Here is a 20,360-nt window from a genome sequence, read left to right on the forward strand (position 1 = left end):
CACCTAAGACGCTTATAGCACATTGAAAAGTTATGCCAGAAACCTCTTAAAATGGAAAATTCTATTTTTCTCCACCTTCAGAAACCGAAGTGCCCAGCTTTCTTCCTAGTAGGAAAGAACAGTGAATTTTTTATTAAAGCTTATGGATGCTATCAAAAAAAGCTGAGAAAACACCTGCTCATTGATATTGCTTTTATAACACATTAAGTATAAAGTGTGAAAACTACTTTCATACCATCATACTGATAAAAAAAATGTCATACAATGCTTACTTACTACTTATATATAGTGCTCAATTACTGCTAGCATATAACACTCACTTAGTATTGCTATACAACATGTGGTAGATCGGTTCATTTGGCTGTACGTAGAACAGACACAGGAGCACTGTTTCTTTATATCTCCTGTTGACTTATTGAAAAGTACTGCATAAACCAGTGCAACATTAGTAAAAATAAACCCGGCCTTTCCTGGCCTAACAGGAAATCAAAAACATAACGTGTGGCACAGTCCTTTTTGCTGCGGAAATCCACCCACTTCAGGAACAAATAACAAAAGTTCAGCTTTCGTTAATATGAGAACACAGTTCAAGAGCTTGCACCTTTATGCCCACCCCAAACTGATCGCCCCATACACTATCCACTGAATCACAGAGGAGAGAGTGGACAGGATGCTTGTATTTTAATACTTGTGTTACTGTTCAGGTGTGGCGCTCCTGAGGGTTCAGTCGCTACAGAGGTACTGCACCTTACCCACTCTCAGGTAAGGCCTCTTTCACACTTCAGTTTTTTACAATCAGTCACAATCCGCCAGGTTTTGAAAAAAAAATGGATCCGCAATTTTCTTTTGAGGATCCGTTTTTTTCCCCATTGACTTCCATTATTGGCGGACTGTGACGGATTGCCGTCCGTTGCATCCGTTTTTTTTGCGGATCCGCCAAAAGTTGCTGTCCGTCACCATCCTCAAAGACTTAAAAACAGAGCTTGCAACGTTTTTTTCTCTGGCGGATCCTCCAGACACTGTTTTAACCCGAAATTCTTTCTCGGTGCCAGACAAAAAAAAATTCTCTCTCTCTCTCTCTCTCTCTCCGTCAAAAAAAACGGACGGGTGGCATCCGTTGTCATCAGTACTACAACGGATCCGCCATCCATCCTTTTGGTGGATTATGACTGATGCAAAAAACTGAAGTGTGAAAGAGGCCTAAGGAGGCAGCAACACCCAGGACTCTAACACCTGCACCCAATACACAGTATAGTAGCAGGGCACCCTGGATGTACCCTATGGGAGGATGGTCTCATCCCTGGCTGGGTAATAAAGGGTGTTGGCAGGTGGGTGGAGTTGGTAGGAAGAGAGCGGGAGAGTACAGTTCAGTTCAGTCAGGAGGAAGGAGAGTGAGCAGACGTGTGGTAAAGCAGCTCCTTGTCAGGAGGAGGTACAGAAGGAGGGAAAGAGACAGAAGGAAGCTCCCGGAGCGCAGAAGGGGTCTTAGGGGCATGGAAAGTGTGGATGCCACCCGTGGGGCCCGATCCAGTATTGGACAGACCAGGATGTATGGGGGTACTGGCCCCTTAGCCTAGTGAGAAATCACCAGACTCAAGTAGCAAGCCGGAGGCAGGGGCACCTGTAAGTGTTCCAGCCACAAGCCACAGTTATCCTCGCTGGAAAGGCAGCCATAAGGGAGCAAGAGGACGCAGAGAGGACGTCACCTGACAAAGTCTGCTGCTGTCCTTTGACACTGACTGTGAGGTGTTGGGCAGGAGAGGCAGAAAGCCAGCACAGTGAGATGGCCAGGAGAGGCATATGCTGAAGGGAGTCCAGGAAAGGTGTATTCTGATCTACCTGGGAGTTGACTGGACCTCTCACCTGGAGGACGCAGTGCCAAGCGGGCATCTGTGCATACCAGAACAGTGAGTAAACCTTTGGAACTGCACCCAGCTGTGTCCTCTAATTATTCCTGTGTCACCTGCCCTGCATCACATCTACCAACATCATCTTTAATATCTACATCCAAACTGCCCTGGGATACAGCTCTACCTGTGGAGAGCTATACCATCTTTCCTGCTCTGTCACCAACCCAGAGGATCTTCATAGTAGCGTCGGTCCCCTGACCGAATACCACAGGTGGCATCACGAACACTTTATTACAAACTTTACAAACTTTATTTATCCCTTTTTCACTATCTCCCCTTTAACTGGATGCCCAGGGCCACGGACCGCGTTACCGCTGCCCTGACACATCCCCTTTTAAATACCGTCCCGGTACCGAGTAACCCCCGACCCTGGCAGGCGCTCCACAGAGGGGCATAAAATGAGGGGTTGTGCAGAGAGGGTGAATAGTAAACTTTTTACCGCTGGTCACAGCTGTTTGCTCACGCTGTTTTCAGACAGCACGGGAACTGCAACTCTCTGACTGGCAGTAAGATTTTTACTGCTAAGGCCTGTTTCACACTTCAGTTTTTTTGTGTCAGTTAAAATCCGCCAAAATGGCGGAAAGCGGATCCGTAGCTAACTGATGTGAACGGATGCCACCGAACCGTTATTTTGACGGATCCGATGAATGAAGAATTTTAAAGGAACCGCAGCCCGGGAAGAGAGAGAGAGAGAATTTTTTCTGTCAGCCAGAAATGATTTCAGGGTTAAATTTCCAGCTGACTTCATTCCTTCGGGCATGCGCACTATAAAATGCGGATCCTGCAGCAAAAAAAAGTTGCATGGTCCGTCCAGGCATGTCTGCGGACGCAAAAAAATTGACGGATCCGCAAAAAAACGGATCCAATGGATGGCCATCCGTCAAGATCCGCCGGTAATGCAAATCAATGGGGAAAAAAACGGATCCGCTCGAAAAAATGGCTGATCCGTTTTTTTTGCAAAATGGCGGATTTTGACTGATGGTCAAAAACGGAAGTGTGAATCAGGCCTAAGCAGAGTTGCCAGTGCTTCTCGCGCTGTCATGCACATGACAGAGTGGGAAACACGCGATGTTCGGGATGCCGAACCCGAACCGTAACAAGGACTCTCTGGAGAAGTTAGTGTTCAGGGTCCGTGCCAAAGCAGTAGATGTTCGGTACGAATCCCAAACTTTACTATTTAGGTTCGCCCAACACTAGTCATGGATTATAATCCTGCAGGGCACGCAAGGTCCTCCTGCTCACTCCAGCACATGTCCTGGCCCATTTGAAGTTTGGCAATGACCATCTGTATGATCCAGAGGTGGCATATGGTCAGATGAGACTAAAATAGAACTTTTGGTATCAACTCCGTGTTTGGAGGAAGAAGAAGGATGAGTACAAGCCCAAGAACATTGTCACAACCGTGAAGCATGGTGAAGGAAACATCATAATTTGGTGATTCTTTTCTACAAAGGGGACAGGATGACAGCACCATATTGAAGGTAGAGTGGAAGGGGTCAATCACTGCAAGATTTTGGCTAACAACATCCTTCCCTCAGTAAGAACATTGCATATGGGTCGTGGCTGGGTCTTCCAGCATGACAATGATCCAATAAACACAGACAGGTCAACCAAGGAGTGGCTCCGGAAAAAGCATTTCAAGGCTCTGGAGTGGCCTAGCCAGTCTCCAGACCTGATCCCAGTAGAAAATATTTGTATGGAGCTGAAACTCAATGTAGCCCAGCGACAGCCCAGAAACTTGAAAGATCTGGAGATCTGTATGAAGGTGTGGACCAAAAACCAAGCTGAAGTGTGTGCAAACTTGGTCAAGAACTACAGGAAATGTCTGACCTCTGCAACTGAAAGCAAAGGTTTCTGTACCAAATATTAAGTTCTGTTTTTCTATTGTATCAAATACTTATTTCATGCAATAAAATGCAATTTAATTATTGAAAAATCATACAATGTGATTTTCTATTTTTTATTTTTAGATTCTGTCTCTCACAGGTGAAGTGTACCTTTGATAATAATTACTGACCTCTCCATTCTTTGTAAGTGGGAAAACTTGCAAAATCAGCAGTGTATCAAATACTTATTTTTACCACTGTATATAACACGGTTAGTACTGTTACTGTTTAGTGCGCACCTTAACTAAGACTTCTGGTTTCCATCAAGAATAATTAAGAAATTAGACAAAGGAGAATATCCAGCATCTGGCGGACAATGAATGCAGTGTCTAACTCACTTGAAAACTAATCAGAGAAACAGATAAAGAAAGTAGCATAAATATAATTAACTTAGCCAGAACTGGTAATTGTATAGTCTCCTGGAAGCAGAGAAGCGGCTGCCAGTATAGGAAATACAAGTCGAAGCTTTATAATATAGAATGGGGGGCAGGTAAATGCACAATATGTTCAGGATACTAAGGATGAAGAGAATATAGGGTGAGCACACAGGATGAAAAGTACATGAACTATAGTGTACACTGTATGTCTTTTGTACCTTTGAGTTAAAAACCTAGAGCATTGAACTTTGTGGCCTCATTAGTGCGATTACCTAGATACTAAGAAGCACATGGGTAAGGTTACATAGGGGGTAATGGACTGACATACAGCAGGGATAGAGATAGGAGAACATAATTACATTTGTTTCTGTTTTTATTTGATACATTTCCTAAGTATATGCAACAAAACATGAAAAACATGAAGAAACGAAGAAACTAGACACCTGGGGAAGCTGCAGCCACCACATCCATCACTAAACATGAGCTGCCCAGTAATGAAAATATCGCTCTATACGTCCCTGTGACCTTAGGCTTATTATTTCCTTGAACTTTTGTAACATTATTACAAGTATAGCTACATTTTATGTAGTAATTTCAAGTGATTATCTGAGATTAGAAAAAAAGGGTCTGGGGTTATTTTTCTTAGAAATGTGTCACTTTTGCCAATGCCATAAAACTAGTAGTGCAGCTAAGGTTACAGTCACACATGTGTTATCATCCAAAAGAAATGGAAAGATTTTTTTCTCAGGTGTCATCCTAGTTGCATCACTTTTTTTTCTCATGTTTTTTTCACTGAAGCAGATAGATCGTCTGAACATTTTTATCCATTTACGCTTAACAATGTAACAGTTAAAACGGATTCAAGAAATGATGAAAAACTATAGTACACAGTATAGCTTCCTAGTTTCAACTTGGAGAGCACCATAGACTTTAAATGCTGAACCTCGTCCACAAAATGGATGGGAATAGGACCTGTTCTCACTCTGACAGACCGGAGACTCTGATACGTTTTTAAAACTGATGTGTGTATGAACCAATGAAACCTATGCCTATGGGTCAGTGTGTTGTTTGAGAAAATCTAATTTAACAAATGCTGTAGGTGCAGAAATACTGTCGAAAAACTGCAACTATATGTATACCATTCAATGAGGCTTTCCGCATGACTTAGGATAAAAGCCAAACCAGAAATTCAATTTGCAGACTGATGTTTCGAGGTGTTGCCTCTCCTCAGCGCAAATCATGAGATCTGATTTGGCTGTATAAGAGGCTTTTGATTGGGGTCCAAGGCCTGTTTCACATTTCAGTTGTTTGACGTCAGTCATAATCTGCCATTTTGCAAAAAAAAACGGATCCGCCATTTTATTTGGCGGATCCGTTTTGTTAACATTGACTTGCATTAGCGGCGGATTTTGACGGATGGTCATCCATTGGATCCATTTTTTGACGGATCCGCCAAAATTTTGTCGTCCGCTGACTTCAGTGGACGGCCTATGAAACGTTTTTTGTCTGCGTCAAAATAGCAGATAGCAACGGATCCGCCGCTATCCGCCATTCGTTATAATGGTCGCCTATGGGCGGCGGATCTGTTGCCAACCGTTTTTTGATGGAATTCGGCAACGGATCGGCTTTTTTTTTCCCATTCGGGCGGCAGAAAAATTCTCTCTCACTCTCTCTCTCCTCTTTTTCCCAGACTCATTTTCCTTTAAATTTCAGTCACTCACTACTAAAGCGGATCCATCAAAAAGCGGATCCGGTGGCATCCGTTTGTGCCACAACGGAAACAGATCCGTTTTTTCACAACCTGGTGGATTTTGACTGACGTCAAATAACTGAAATGTGAAACAGGCCTAAGAGGTAATATTTCTCCTTGTAGAAAGTGACATTCCTGAAATGCCGAGGTAGGAGGCTTATAAGCCATGCAATGCTCCTCTGGGACATTAAACTAAAACCTTAAAAAATTGAGCCAGAGCACTTTTTGGCATAAGTGCAATGCATAGGTGTGCATTCACACTGTGGCCATTTAGGAAGCAGAACCTAAGATAAACCCACCGCTACAAGGTGTACCCCAATTGGGACGGTACCCTATGTTGTTTACATGTACTGTTACTACTTATTTACTTACTACAGGGTATTTGCTCATTTTGCTTTTATCTGGGAAATTAAATGTGCAAATTTCCTCTTCAGAGGACTTAGGAAAAAGCCAAACCAGAATCTCAATTTCAGGCGTATCACTCTCCACAAAGTGAAATATTACCTCTTAGACCACAGTCAGAGGCCTCTTCTACATATGAATAAAATTACACACTTTGCACTGAGGAGGGGCAACACCCCGAAACACATGTCTGAACCATTGAATCATAGAATCGTAGAGTTGGAAGGGACCTCCTGGGCCATCTGGTCCAACCCCCTGCTCAAAGCAGGATTCGCTAAATCATCCCAGTCAGATGTCTGTCCAGCCTCTGTTTGAAGACTTCCATTGAAGGAGAACTCACCACTTCTCGTGGCAGCCTGTTCCACTCATTGATCATTCTAACTGTCAAAAAGTTTTTTCTAATATCTAATCTGTGTCTCCTCCCATTCAGTTTCATCCCATTGCTTCTAGTCTTTCCTTGTGCAAATGAGAATAAAGTTGATCCTTCTACAATGTGACAGCCCTTTAGATATTTGTAGACAGTGATTAAGTCTCCTCTCAGTCTTCTCTTTTGCAAACTAAACAATCCCAAATCCTGCAACCTTTCCTCATAAGACAGGGTTTGCAGACCGGTCACCATTCTGGTCGCTCTTTTCTGAACTTGCTCCAGTTGTTGATGTCTTTTTTAAAATGTGGTGCCCAAAACTGGACACAATATTCCAGATGAGGTCTGACCAAAGAGGAGTAGAGGGAAATAATGACTTCACGTGATCTAGACTGTATGCTTCTGTTAATACATCCTAGAATTGCATTTGCCTTTTTTGCTGCTGTATTACACTGTTGACTCATATTCAGTCTGTGATCTATTAGTATACCCAAGTCTTTTTCACATGTGCTGTCACTTAGCCCTATTCCTCCCATTCTGTATATGCTTTTTTAATTTTTATTGCCCAGATGTAGTACTTTGCATTTCTCCCTGTTAAAAACCATTCTGTTAGTTGCTGCCCCCTTCTCCAGTTTATTTATATCTTTTTGAATCCTCTCTCTCTCTTTTCTAGTATTAGCTATCCCTCCTAGCTTTGTGTCATCAGCAAATTTAATCAGTTTACCCTCAATTCCTTCATCGAAATTGTTGATAAAGATGTTGAACAATACAGGGCCCAGGACAGAGCCCTGTGGTACCCCACTTGAGACATTCTTCCAACTGGATGTGCAGCCATTTACGACCACTCTTTGGGTCCGATCACTAAGCCAGTTATGAATCCACCTAACAGTTGCCTTGTCCATTCCATACTTAGTCATTTTTTCAATAAGGATTGCATGAGAGACTTTGTCAAAGGCTTTGCTGAAGTCAAGATATACTATGTCTACAGCATTTCCTTGATCCACCCAATCAGTGATTTCGTCATAGAAGGAAATTAAGTTAGTCTGACATGACTTATTAGTTACAAACCCATGCTGACTCTGTTTAATCACTTCATTCTTATCCAGGTGCTGACATACATGTTGTTTAATAATTTGTTCAAAGATCTTTCCTGGTATAGAAGTCAGACTCAACGGCCTATAGTTGCCTGGGTCCACCTTCTTCCCCTTTTTGAAGATAGGAACAACATTTGCTCTTCTCCAGTCTTCTGGCACTTCTCCTGTTCTCCAAGAATTTTCAAAGATTATGGAGAGGGGTTCAAAAATTTCTTCTGCTATCTCCTTCAGTACTCTGGGGTATAATTCATCTGGACCTGGAGACTTGAATTCATTTAGGTTAGCTAAGTGTTTCCTCACTATCTTTCTGTTTATAGATATCCTGGATTCTTCTATTCCCTTAATAGGACAGTGAAGAATAGTTGATGTTACATTTCCTTTCTGAGAGAAAACAGATGCAAAATAGGAATTTAAAAGTTCAGCCTTGTCAACATCCTGTCTTACCATTTCATCATTTTCATCCTGTAAAAATCCTATAGCATCTTTGACTTTTCTTTTACTTTTGACATATCCCCAAAATCCTTTATTATTGCTTTTGACATCTCTTGCAAGCCTCAATTCATTTTCAGCTTTAGATAATCTGATTTGTGCCCTGCAGTTTCTGCAGACAGCATTATATTCTCTTTAGCTATGCCTCCCTCTTTCCATTTTATAAACATTTTTTTCTTCCTTTTTAGCATGTGCTTAAGTTCTGTGTTCATCCATCCTAGTTTTCTTAAATGTTTCCTATTCTTCCCTCTTTTTGGAATTGTTAACACCTGTGCTTTGAGAATTTCATTTTTCAAGATTTCCCATCCTTCCTGGACATTTTTGTCTTTAAGGATATCCAGCCATTGGATCCCTCCAATTCTCTTTCTGAATCCCTTAAAATCTGCCTTTCTGAAATCTAACCTTGACGTCTGAGTCTTCACACGTCTTCCGCCTCTAGTTATCCAAAATTCTAAAATAGCATGGTCGCTACCTCCTAGGGTCCCAGCCAATTTTACCTCCTCAACCATTTCCTCCCTATTTATAAGGATTAGATCCAAGGTAGCAGTTCCCCTTGTTTTCTCCCCTACCTTTTGGAAGATAAAGTTGTTAGCAAGAGAGGATAAGAATTTCCTTGACCTGTTAGTTTTGCCTGAGAGAGATTCCCAACAAATGTCTGGATAGTTGAAATCTCCCATGACAGCTATGTCATATTTTTTGGAGAACTTGGCCATTTGATGCATAAAGAGTTCATCCATGTCTTCAGCTTGCACAGGCGGCCGGTAGTAAATGCCTACAATGGTGTCCTTTCCATTGTTCTGTCCTTGTATTCTTACCCAAACAGTTTCCACAGAACTCCCAGTCTCTGAAGCTTCAATCTCTGTGCAAATATACGCGTTTCTAACATACAATGCGACGCCTCCTCCTCATTTATCAAGTCTGTTTCTTGCAAATAAGTTGTATCCTTCTAGTCTTGTATTCCAATCATGTGTATTGTCCCACCAAGTTTCAGTGATTCCAATGACATCATATTTCTTTTCCTGTGTTAGTAGTTCCAATTCTCCTTGTTTGTTGCCCATGCTTTGTGCATTAGTATAGAAACACTTTAGTTTGTGATAGGTTTCTCTTTCTACAATTTTTTTTATTAATTAGATTCTTTTGTCTTTGTTCTTCCTTTCCACTTCTAATAGCAGAGTTCTCAATAGCATTTGTCAGGTGTATGGCTTTTTCTGGTCTTTTGCTTCCCTTCCCATGTTGTTCTAGTTTAAAGCTCTCCTTACAAGTGTAGCAAGGCGACTTCCAAATACATGCTTTCCAGTCTTCGTAAGGTGCACCCCATCTCTAGCAAGTAGTCCATCGTATAAGTAATTCACTCCGTGATACAGAAATCCAAATCTTTGCTGACGGCACCATCGACGTAGCCAGTTGTTCACCTGCAGAATCTTATTCCACCTCCTTGTTCCATGGCCATCCACTGGGAGGATGGAAGAGAACACCACCTGCGCTCCCAGTTCTTTCACTTTCTTGCTTAAATCTTCAAAGTCAACATTTTTCTTTCTCCATCCAGGAGGACTCTGAATGCGTACAAGGTTGCTGTCTGTTGGCAAAGTCTTATCCTGATGTATTTCTTCATCGTTTTCCTGCGTGAGAGCCTGGTACTGGTTCCTGAGCAGTATGGGTGCTGACTGCCTCCTGATCCTCCTGCTTCTCTGGGTCACATGTCTCCATTCCTCTGTTTCTTCAGGTGCACTTCGAATTTCTTCTCTTTCTGTAACATGAAGAGATAATTCTGCTCTGTCCAAGAACTCTTCACCTTCCTTAATGATCTTCAACGTAGCTAACCTCTCTTCGAGATTTTGCAACTTTTCCTCCAACAGGGACTCAAGCTTGCATTTGTGCATGTGAAGTTTGGCTTTTCCACCAGTAAGTCTGTGAACATGTAGCAAGAAATGCAGCTCACCAAATGGCTCCTGGCCTCTTCCATATTGAGATTTCTTAAAAACGATGAAAGATGAGCCAAAATTTGCGCGCCTATCGGCGCGCGGTTTTCCGATTTCCTCTTTTCAGCTGCAATGGCCAAAACCAAGTGAACGTTGAGATCGCAGAGACTCTTTACTTATCCCAGAAGGCACTGGGAATATGCAAATGATCTCCTCAAGACTCTTCCCCTGGTTTTCCGATTTCCTCTTTTCAGCTGCAACGGCCAAAACCCAGCGATCGTTGAGCTCACGGAGACTCTTCACTTATCCCAGAAGGCACTGGGAATATGCAAATGATCTCCTCAAGACTCTTCCCCTGGTTTTCCGATTTCCTCTTTTCAGCTGCAACGGCCAAAACCCAGCGATTGTTGATCTCGCGGAGACTCTTCACTTATCCCAGAAGGCACTGGGAATATGCAATTGATCTCCTCAAGACTCTTCCCCTGGTTTTCCGATTTCCTCTTTTCAGCTGCAACAGCCAAAACCCAGCGATCGTTGAGCTCGCGGAGACTCTTCACTTATCCCAGAAGGCACTGGGAATATGCAAATGATCTCCTCAAGACTCTTCCCCTGGATTCTTGAGATTCTGGTTTGGCTTTTATCCTAAGTCATGTGGCAAGGCTCCTTAAAGGGACGATATTTACTTTTAGGATTGCTACTTCCAATATATGGAACTAGAGCTCAAGTCCTCTTTCATTCTGAAGAGACAATTTGCAAGAGGCGCATTGTATGGCTTATACGTGTCCTTATCCTGGCATATTAGGCATATCACTCTGCCCTGGAGAAACGTTACCCCTTAGACCCCAATATGTAAGAATACATTGTTATGTACATACTATTTGTTTTAGTTTGTTCTTCTCATGTGTTCTAGGAGTCATAGGAGGGTGTAAGTTTTTATAAGTACATGTTGTGCAGGGAGAAATGAAAAGATATTACTTTATCACACTTTCAGATTCACAGTCATGAACATTAGTCTCAAGAGAGAAAGCTCCAGTAATAACATAGGAGAGAAACTGGCGGCTTCTTTATGTTATAATTGGACAGGTTTACTTGCCAATCACATGCTTGACTCTTAATTTTACTACAATAGGACAGCTTTACAACGCTCTTACTGAAAGTATCTCATTGTTATTACCATCATGGTCACATATCTCCCCAGTCAGGAATTTGACTGATCAAGCATGTCTGTAACCCCTTAGGCCTCTTTCACACTTCAGTTTTTTACAATCAGTCACAATCCGGCAGGTTTTGAAAAATACGGATCCTCAATTTTCTTTTGAGGATCCGTTTTTTTTCCCCATTGACTTCCATTAATGGCGGATTGTGACGGATTGCAGTCCGTTGCATCCGTTTTTTTTGCGGATCCGCCAAAAGTTGCTGTCCGTCACCATCCTCAAAGATTTCAAAATGGAGCTTGCAACGTTTTTTTCTCTGGCGGATCCTCCAGACACTAATTTAACCCGAAATTCTTTCTGGGTGCCGGACAAAAAAAATTCTCTCTCTCTCTCTCTCTCTCTCCCCTTTTCCAGGCTGCGATTCCTTTAAAATTGTTCATTTGTCGGATCCGTCAAAAAAACGGACAGGTGGCATCTATTGTCATCAGTACTAAAACGGATCCGCCATCCGTCTTTTTGGCGGATTTTGACTGATGCAAAAAACTGAAGTGTGAAAGAGGCCTTACTCTGTTCATTTTGATCACATAAATAAATACCAAATTATGTGAATGGACCCTCATAAGCTCTTCTCATGCCATAAACGTCTGATAGTATAAATGTGTAGAGGTTATCCTAAACTGAAATAGTTTGAAACTTGGAAAGTTACTCAAACTATTTCATTATAAAATGCTATAAAATAGCTAAAGGGAACTGAAACAGATATCTGTAAAATGCTTGGAGCTGCTTTGAAAACTGCACTCTGTTAAGTTTTATTTTTTAGATGTAGTAGTTCAAACGATTTGCTGTTTAATCTTCGCTGGCTGTCATCTGGCCGGGCAGCTTAGCCTTTTATATCAGGCATCTGCTATGACTTCTAACATATGCTGCCTCTGTGACGATCTGCTAGGAAAACCTGATTAGATCTACTTTACAATGCTAATTTTAAATTGTACGAGTAACATAATTGTGTTGTGGTTCAAGCTACAAAACCTATAGCAACTTCACTATATCATTTCCTAAAATGTATTAACTTTGGGAAAAGAAACCTTACAATTCCCATAACCTCTAAATTATCTCTCTGACTGCTATGTTCCTTATGTATCCCACGCTGGAGATTATTTCTTGAATTAAAGTGTATAGGCAATGAGTAAATGTCCCAGCTTGTCTCCCACTCAGACCACCAAAGTCGAGGTAGTTGCTCCAAAAGAAAAAAAAAAGTTGGATGACCCTGGCAGGGTCTATACTATAAGTTCCAGGGAAAAGAGCACATAAGTTCTTCTCTAGACACTTTAAGGCAACTTTTGAAATCGCGTTTCATCAAGATGGATTTACACTATACATAAAGGATTTTATTGTTTACAGATTTTGAGGGTCTCCTTAAGTCTTAGAGGAATGGCAGGCCATAATTGGATTGTGATGAGCAGAATACACATTTAAAGTGATGCATTCTGAAACAATTATCGCAAATCATAAACTAAGTGAGTATTCTTCTATTCTTCTAAAATTTAAATGTGGCATAATGAGCTCAGTGCCTAGAGGTAGAGACAAATACTGCATTTGCTTCATAGACCTAAAAGCAGATGATGAAGTTCACATGATAAATTTTGTTTTTGTTTGATTTTCGTGTCGCAGATGGGCCTGTATTTGAATAACGGAGCTATCTCTAGAGATGGGCGATCCCGAACAGTAACACATACTGTTCGGGTTCAGACTTCACCAGGAAGTCTGTGCTACTGTTCAGATTCAGCCCCCCAAACACCGGGCATTTGCTGCGCTGTCATGTGCATGACAGTATGGCAAAGACTGCTTCTGATTGGCGGTAAAGTCATTACCGCCGGTCAGACAGGCGCAGTTCCCACACCATGCTGTCAAATGCATGTGTGAGCCCACAGCTGTGATCAAAGGTATAAAGTTTATTTCCGGTCACTGGCATGGGTTGATGAGACTACTTCTCCCATCAGCCTACAACTGCTGCGGCTAATAACAGTGAAAGCAATATCAGCTGATGGGAGTATTCATCAGCTACCGCCTGCTCTCTAAATAAATAGTTAAAGCAAAAAAAAACAGCCTGGGTTCCCTTGTATTTTTGATAACCAGCCAGGCAAAACTGACAGCTGGGGGCTGCAACCCTCAGCTGTCAGCTTTAGCAATCTTGGCATCGTCCAGGTTGAAAACTATTAATCCCCAGACATGGATTACAGAGTGGGACAGAACATTGGGCAGGTGAGGGATATTGCTGTTCTTTTATTAATGTTTTATTACAGGAGATGAGGGATTCAATGTCAGCTTTACCAAGGTTGGTTATCAAGAATGGAAGGGTCCCCATGCTGTTTTTTTTAAATTAGATAAATAAATAATTTGAAAAAATGACGTTGGGTCCCCCCAATTTTTGACAACCAGCCTTGCTAAAGAAAACAGCTGGTGGCTGGTATTTTCAGGCTGAAAAGGGGCCATTGATATTGCCCCACCTCAGCCTAAAAACAGCAGCCTACATTGCCCAGAAAAGGTGCATATATTAGATGCGCCATTTCTGGCACTTTGCCCGGCTCTTCCAACTTGCCCTGTAGCAGTGGCAAGTGGGGTTCATATTTGTGGGGTTGATGTCACCTTTGTATTGTCTGGTGACATTAAGAATACAGGTTAGTAATGGAGAGGCGTCTTTATACGACACCTATCCATTACTAATCCTATAGCTATATTGTAAATAAACACACAGCCAGAATAAAGTCCTTTAATAGAAAGAATGACACAGACTCCTTTAATGATTCTAAATTAAACCATACTCATGTCATCATCCATTCCATTGAAGTTATTGTCTCCTGTGATAAAACAAAAATAAAAAAACAATATACCTTACCTGTCTGTCATTCTGTTCTATGCCACAATCCATCTCTGGGAATAAACAGCTTTCAGCCTGGACAGTGCCAAGATGCGACCCTCCAAGCTCAGAACCACTGATGAATGAGCTGCTGCAAGTTCAGCAAAAGTGAGCAGCGGTGATGTCATCAAGGTTACTGCCAGTCACTGAGGCTGCATTCTCAGCCATGACCTTGAACTGTGGAGACCTTGGTGAGATCTCCGCTAACACAGTGAGAAAAAGCCTCATGGTGCAGCAATGAGTTCACGGTGCTATGCAGATCTCACTGATGTCACCGCAGTTCAGGGGCCCAGCTGGGAACACAGTCTCAGTGACCTGCGGTAACTTCGATGACATCACCACTAGTCACTGATGCTGCACTTGCAGCAGCTCATTCTCCCAGTGATTCTTAGCCTGGACCATTTTCTAGGATTTAGGACACTACAAGTTCTATACATCTGATCAACAAGCAGGTGGGGGTCCAGGTCCAAATTTTTCATTGCGGCCCTTCGAACTCTAGTTACATCACTACTCACAACCTAAATTCCCGATGAGTATGTATTTGGGGTTCGTGGACTTTATCAATATAGTAGGACAGTGGATGAGTTTTTTATGTAGTGTATCCATGAAAGACCATACACCTACCATATTTTTCTGACTATAAGATGCACTTTTTTCCTCCCAAATTTGGGAGGAAAACGGGGGGTGCATCTAGAAGTCTTGATGTACCTTAGTTTGGCTGTGGCTGTGGGGGAAGGGGAGAGGGTAACAGGAGATGGATGCTCTAGCTAACACGTGTGCCCATTGTTAAAGACAATGTATAGTCACTGATCCACATGCCCATAGTGCCGCCCACCTCTATGCACTGAAGCCAGCGCTGAGAGATGGGAGGGATTATAGGAGTAGAGAGCAGTGAATATTCATCTTCCTTAACAGCAGGCACACTGTTAGCTGCAGCCACTGGCTTCCTGCAGAGACTGGGTGATCATGTTTGCCCACTATTAGAGAATGAATATTTACTGTTCCCCACACCTATAGTCCCGGGTGTGGAGAGCAGAAAATATTCATCTTCTTTAAAAATGGGCAGACATGATCGCCCGGCAGCTGCGGTTAACAGTGTACCGATTATTAACCCCTTTCCTACAATGGACGCAATATTCCATCCATGTGACCAGGGACCTAATTCCCATGAACGGAATATTACGTCTAAAGCGATCAGCTGCGCTCACGGGGGGAGCGTAGCTGATCGCGGCTGGGTGTCAGCTAATTATCACAGCTGACACCCGGCACAATGTGTCAGGGGCGGTCACGGACCGCCCTGACACATTAACCCCTGGCACACTGCGATCAAACACAATCGCGGTGTACCGGGGGTTAAAGGGAAGCATCGGCAGGGAGGGGGCTCCCTCCGTGCTTCCCTGAGCCCCCCACAGCAGCGCAATGTGCAGCGCTGTTGCGAGAGGGCTCCGTCCCTGCAGGTCCTCGGATCCAATATGGCGACGGGGACCTTCAGGGGCCTGCAGGGAGTTGGCTTCATCATGCCTGCAAAGCACAGGCATGAGGAAGTCTGTGTCTGTGCCTGTGACAGATCGCTGTCACAGGACAGTGATGTCCCACCTGGGACAATGTAATAAAGTTAAAAAAAAAGTGTAAAAATAATTTTAAAAAAATCGCTAAATAAATTAAAAAAAAATAAATAAATATTCCCTAATAAATTCATTTTTTTGGAAATAAGAAAAACAAAACAATAAAAGTACACATCTTTGGTATTGCCGCGTTCGTAATGACCCGCCCTATAAAACTGTCCCATTAGTTAACCCCTTTAGCGAACCCCTTAAAAAATAAAAATAAAAAACGAAGCAAAAAATAATGATTTATTATCATACCACCGAACAAAAAGTGCAATAACGTGCGATCAAAAAGATGCATATAAATATCCATGGTACCGCTGAAAACGTCATCTTGTCCCGCAAAAAACGAGCCACCACACAGCATCATCAACGAAAAAATATAAAAGTTATAGCTCGCAGAATAAAGCGATGCAAAAATAATTATTTTTTATATAAAATTGTTTTCATTGCATCAAAGCGCCAAAACATAAAAAAACAACATAAATGAGGTATCGTTGTAATTGTACTGACCCGAAGAATAAAACCGCTTTATCAATTTTACCGCACACGGAACGGTGTAAGCGCACCCCCCAAAAGAAATTCATGAAACGCTGGTTTTTGTTCATTCTGCGTCCCAAAAATCGGAATGAAAAGCGATCAAAAGATGTCACGTGCCCGAAAATGATACCAATAAAAACATCAACTCGTCCTGCAAAAAATAAGACCTCACATGACTCAGTGGGTCAAAATATGGCAAAATTATAGCTCTCAATGTGTGGTGATGCAAAAACTATTTTTACAATAAAAAGCGTCTTTTAGCGTGTGACCGCTGCCAAATATAAAAACCATCATAAATAGTAAATCAAACCCCCCGTTATCACCCCCTTAGTTAGGGGAAAATAATAAAATTAAAAAAATGTATTTTTTTCAATTTTCCCATTAGGGTTAGGGTTAGGGCTAGGGCTAGGATTAGTGCTTTTCCAGTCTCTGCTCTGAATCCACTCCTGTGTCTCCATTCAATGTCAGCAAGCAGTTAATCCTGAATGCTATCTCTGTGTTTTCAACTCTGCAAGCTTATATATGGTAACCAGCTTTTCCAGTCTCTGCTCTGAATCCACTCCTGTGTCTCCATTCAATGTCAGCAAGCAGTTAATCCTGAATGCTATCTCTGTGTTTTCAACTCTGCAAGCTTATATATGGTATATAGTTTTTTTTCAACTTACTCTGCTTGTCCCCTTATGTTGTGAGGTCAAGAAACTTTTCAAAGTGCTTTATGATCCATGTAGTGCTGGACATGTGTTTATTTGACCACAACATTTTATTGGGTCCTGGTGTCTCAATTTAGTGTGATTGATTAACGAGAAGAGAGAGAGGCCAAAAAAAAAAAAAAAAGTTCTAAGTCTTATCCTCCTATATATTCAGACATAGCTTGGGGATAGCATTTATGCAGGGGGCATTTATGCACACTTTATCCAAGTACAGTTTATCAAAGTACTGGCAGTTATAACATGGCAGTTAGACAGGGCAGGAGACAGGTAAGACATTTATATACATCTACTCCCTGTACAATAGGAGTACAACAAATATATACCATATGCATTTGTGTAATTTATATCCTGGCCGCTGCATTCACACACATCCACCGCCCTGGTATTAACTCTCTACACTCCATCCACATTGGCCCCTCGCTTCTTTCCTCTCCTATGTATAGCACTCATGCTCTTTTCACGTTGTTAATTTGCACAGATCCAGTCAGTCCCACCATTCAACATCAGAGACGCTCTCACAAATCACTTAACCATCTGCTTACTCTTTCTATCCTCCTTCTCCTAGTCGCAGGAGACATTGCTCCCAACCCTGGTCCCCCATGTTATAGAGAGTCAAACCCCCCGACTGCTACACTTAGAAACCCCTCTAATCTTATTAATATTCCCTGCATGCCATCTGTCTCTCTTAATTGTGCACTTTGGAATTCTCGCTCAGTGTGTAACAAACTCTCCTTCATTCATGACTTTTTCCTTTCTAATTCTCTTAACCTCCTGGCTCTTACTGAAACCTGGATCCAGCAGTCAGACACTACCGCTGCTGCTGCTCTTTCATACGGGGGGCTTCACTTCTCTCATACCCCAAGATCAGACAGTAGAGCTGGTGGAGGCGTTGGTCTGCTCCTATCACCAAAATGTACCTTTCAGGTTATCCCTCAAGTACCCTCACTTGTCTTCCCTTCTTTTGAGGTCCATGCCGTCAGACTCTACACCCCCTTCTCCATGCGAGTGGCGGTGGTGTATCGTCCTCCCGGCCCCTCCCATCAGTTCCTGGATCATTTTGCCACTTGGCTTCCACATTTTCTCTCCTGTGACATCCCTACCCTCATCATGGGAGATTTCAACATCCCCATTGCTCTTCCCCTCTCACCATCTGCTACTCACCTTTTATCTCTAACCTCCTCGTTTGGCCTTTCGCAGCTTACTAATTCTCCAACGCATGAAGACGGAAACTCCCTCGACTTGGTCTTCTCTCGGCTTTGTGCAGTGGATGATTTTGCAAACTCCCCTCTCCCGCTCTCTGACCACAATCTTCTTTCATTCTCTATCAAGAACTGCCAGGCTGCTCAGGTCACCCCCACTGTCCAGACTTATAGAAACATACAGGCCATTAACACCCAGAAACTTATGAAGAACTTGCAGTCTTCATTGGCCCCTATCTCCTCCCTCTCATGTCCTGATTCTGCATTGAAGCATTACAATGAAACACTTCAAACTGCCCTGGATGAATTTGCACCCCCTATAAATAGAACACCACAACGCAGACGGCGACAACCCTGGCACACGGTGCAAACACGTTTCCTGCAGCGGTGCTCCAGGTGCGCCGAACGTCTGTGGAGAAAATCCAATCTACCCGAAGATTTCATCCATTTTAAGATTATGCTTAGAACATACAACACTGCCCTTCACCTCTCCAAACAAACCTATTTCAACACCCTCATCACCTCACTGTCCAATAACCCGAAACGTCTCTTTGACACTTTTCATTCTCTACTCAATCCAAGAGTACAGGCCCCAACCACGGAGCTCCGAGCTGACGATCTGGCCAATTACTTCAAAGAAAAAATTGACCAGATCCGACAGGAAATTATCTCCCAATCACCTCATACCATGCACTGTCCTCCCTCCCCCACTGCATCTAACTCACTCTCTGATTTTGAACCAGTCACAGAAGAAGAAGTAAGCAGGCTCCTTGCATCTTCTCGCCCAACTACTTGCACCAGTGACCCATTTCCGTCACAGCTCCTCCAGTCCCTTTCCCCTGCTGTCACCCCTCACCTAACTAAAATATTTAACCTCTCTCTCTCTTCTGGTATTTTTCCCTCCTCATTTAAGCATGCCATCATACATCCACTACTTAAAAAACCATCCCTCGACCAAAACTGTGCCGCTAACTATAGACCTGTCTCTAATCTTCCCTTCATCTCTAAACTCCTGGAACGCCTGGTCCACTCCCGTCTTATCCGCTATCTCTCAGAAAACTCTCTTCTCGACCCTCTCCAATCCGGTTTCCGCTCTTTACACTCCACTGAAACTGCCCTCACTAAAGTCTCTAATGATCTGCTAACAGCTAAATCAAATGGTCACTACTCCATGCTAATTCTCTTGGATCTCTCTGCAGCATTCGACACTGTGGATCATCAGCTCCTCCTCACTATGCTCCGTTCCATTGGCCTCAAGGATACCGTTCTCTCCTGGTTCTCCTCCTATCTCTCCGACCGCTCCTTTACTGTATCTTTTGCAAGTTCCTCCTCCTCTCATCTTCCCCTTACTGTTGGGGTCCCCCAAGGATCGGTTCTAGGCCCCCTCCTCTTCTCCTTGTACACTGCCCCTATTGGTCAAACAATCAGTAGATTTGGTTTCCAGTACCATCTCTATGCTGATGACACCCAATTATACGCTTCTTCTCCTGACATCACCCCAGCCTTTCTAGAAAACACCGGCGATTGTCTAAACGCTGTGTCTAATATCATGTCCTCACTATATCTGAAACTGAACCTGTCAAAGACTGAACTCCTGGTGTTTCCTCCCTCTACTAATGTACCTATACCCGACATTGCCATTTCTGTGTGTGGTTCCACTATTACTCCCCAGCAACAGGCCCGCTGTCTTGGGGTCATACTTGATTCCGAGCTTTCCTTTGCACCCCACATTCGATCACTGGCTCGCTCTTGTCATCTGCACCTCAAAAACATTTCTAGATTTCGACCTTTTCTTACCTTTGACTCTGCAAAAACTCTTACTGTTTCTCTTCTTCATTCTCGTCTCGACTATTGTAACTCTCTTCTAATCGGTCTCCCTCTTACCAAACTCTCCCCTCTCCAATCTGTCTTGAATGCTGCAGCCAGGATCATATTCCTCACCAATCGTTACACCGATGCCTCTACCTTGTGCCAGTCATTACACTGGCTACCCATCCACTCCAGAATTCAGTATAAACTTATTACCCTCACTCACAAAGCCC

The sequence above is a fragment of the Dendrobates tinctorius genome, unplaced genomic scaffold, assembly GCF_039654945.1.
Source record: "Dendrobates tinctorius isolate UK_male_01 unplaced genomic scaffold, ASM3965494v1 ptg000083l, whole genome shotgun sequence".
Taxonomy (NCBI): domain Eukaryota; kingdom Metazoa; phylum Chordata; class Amphibia; order Anura; family Dendrobatidae; genus Dendrobates; species Dendrobates tinctorius.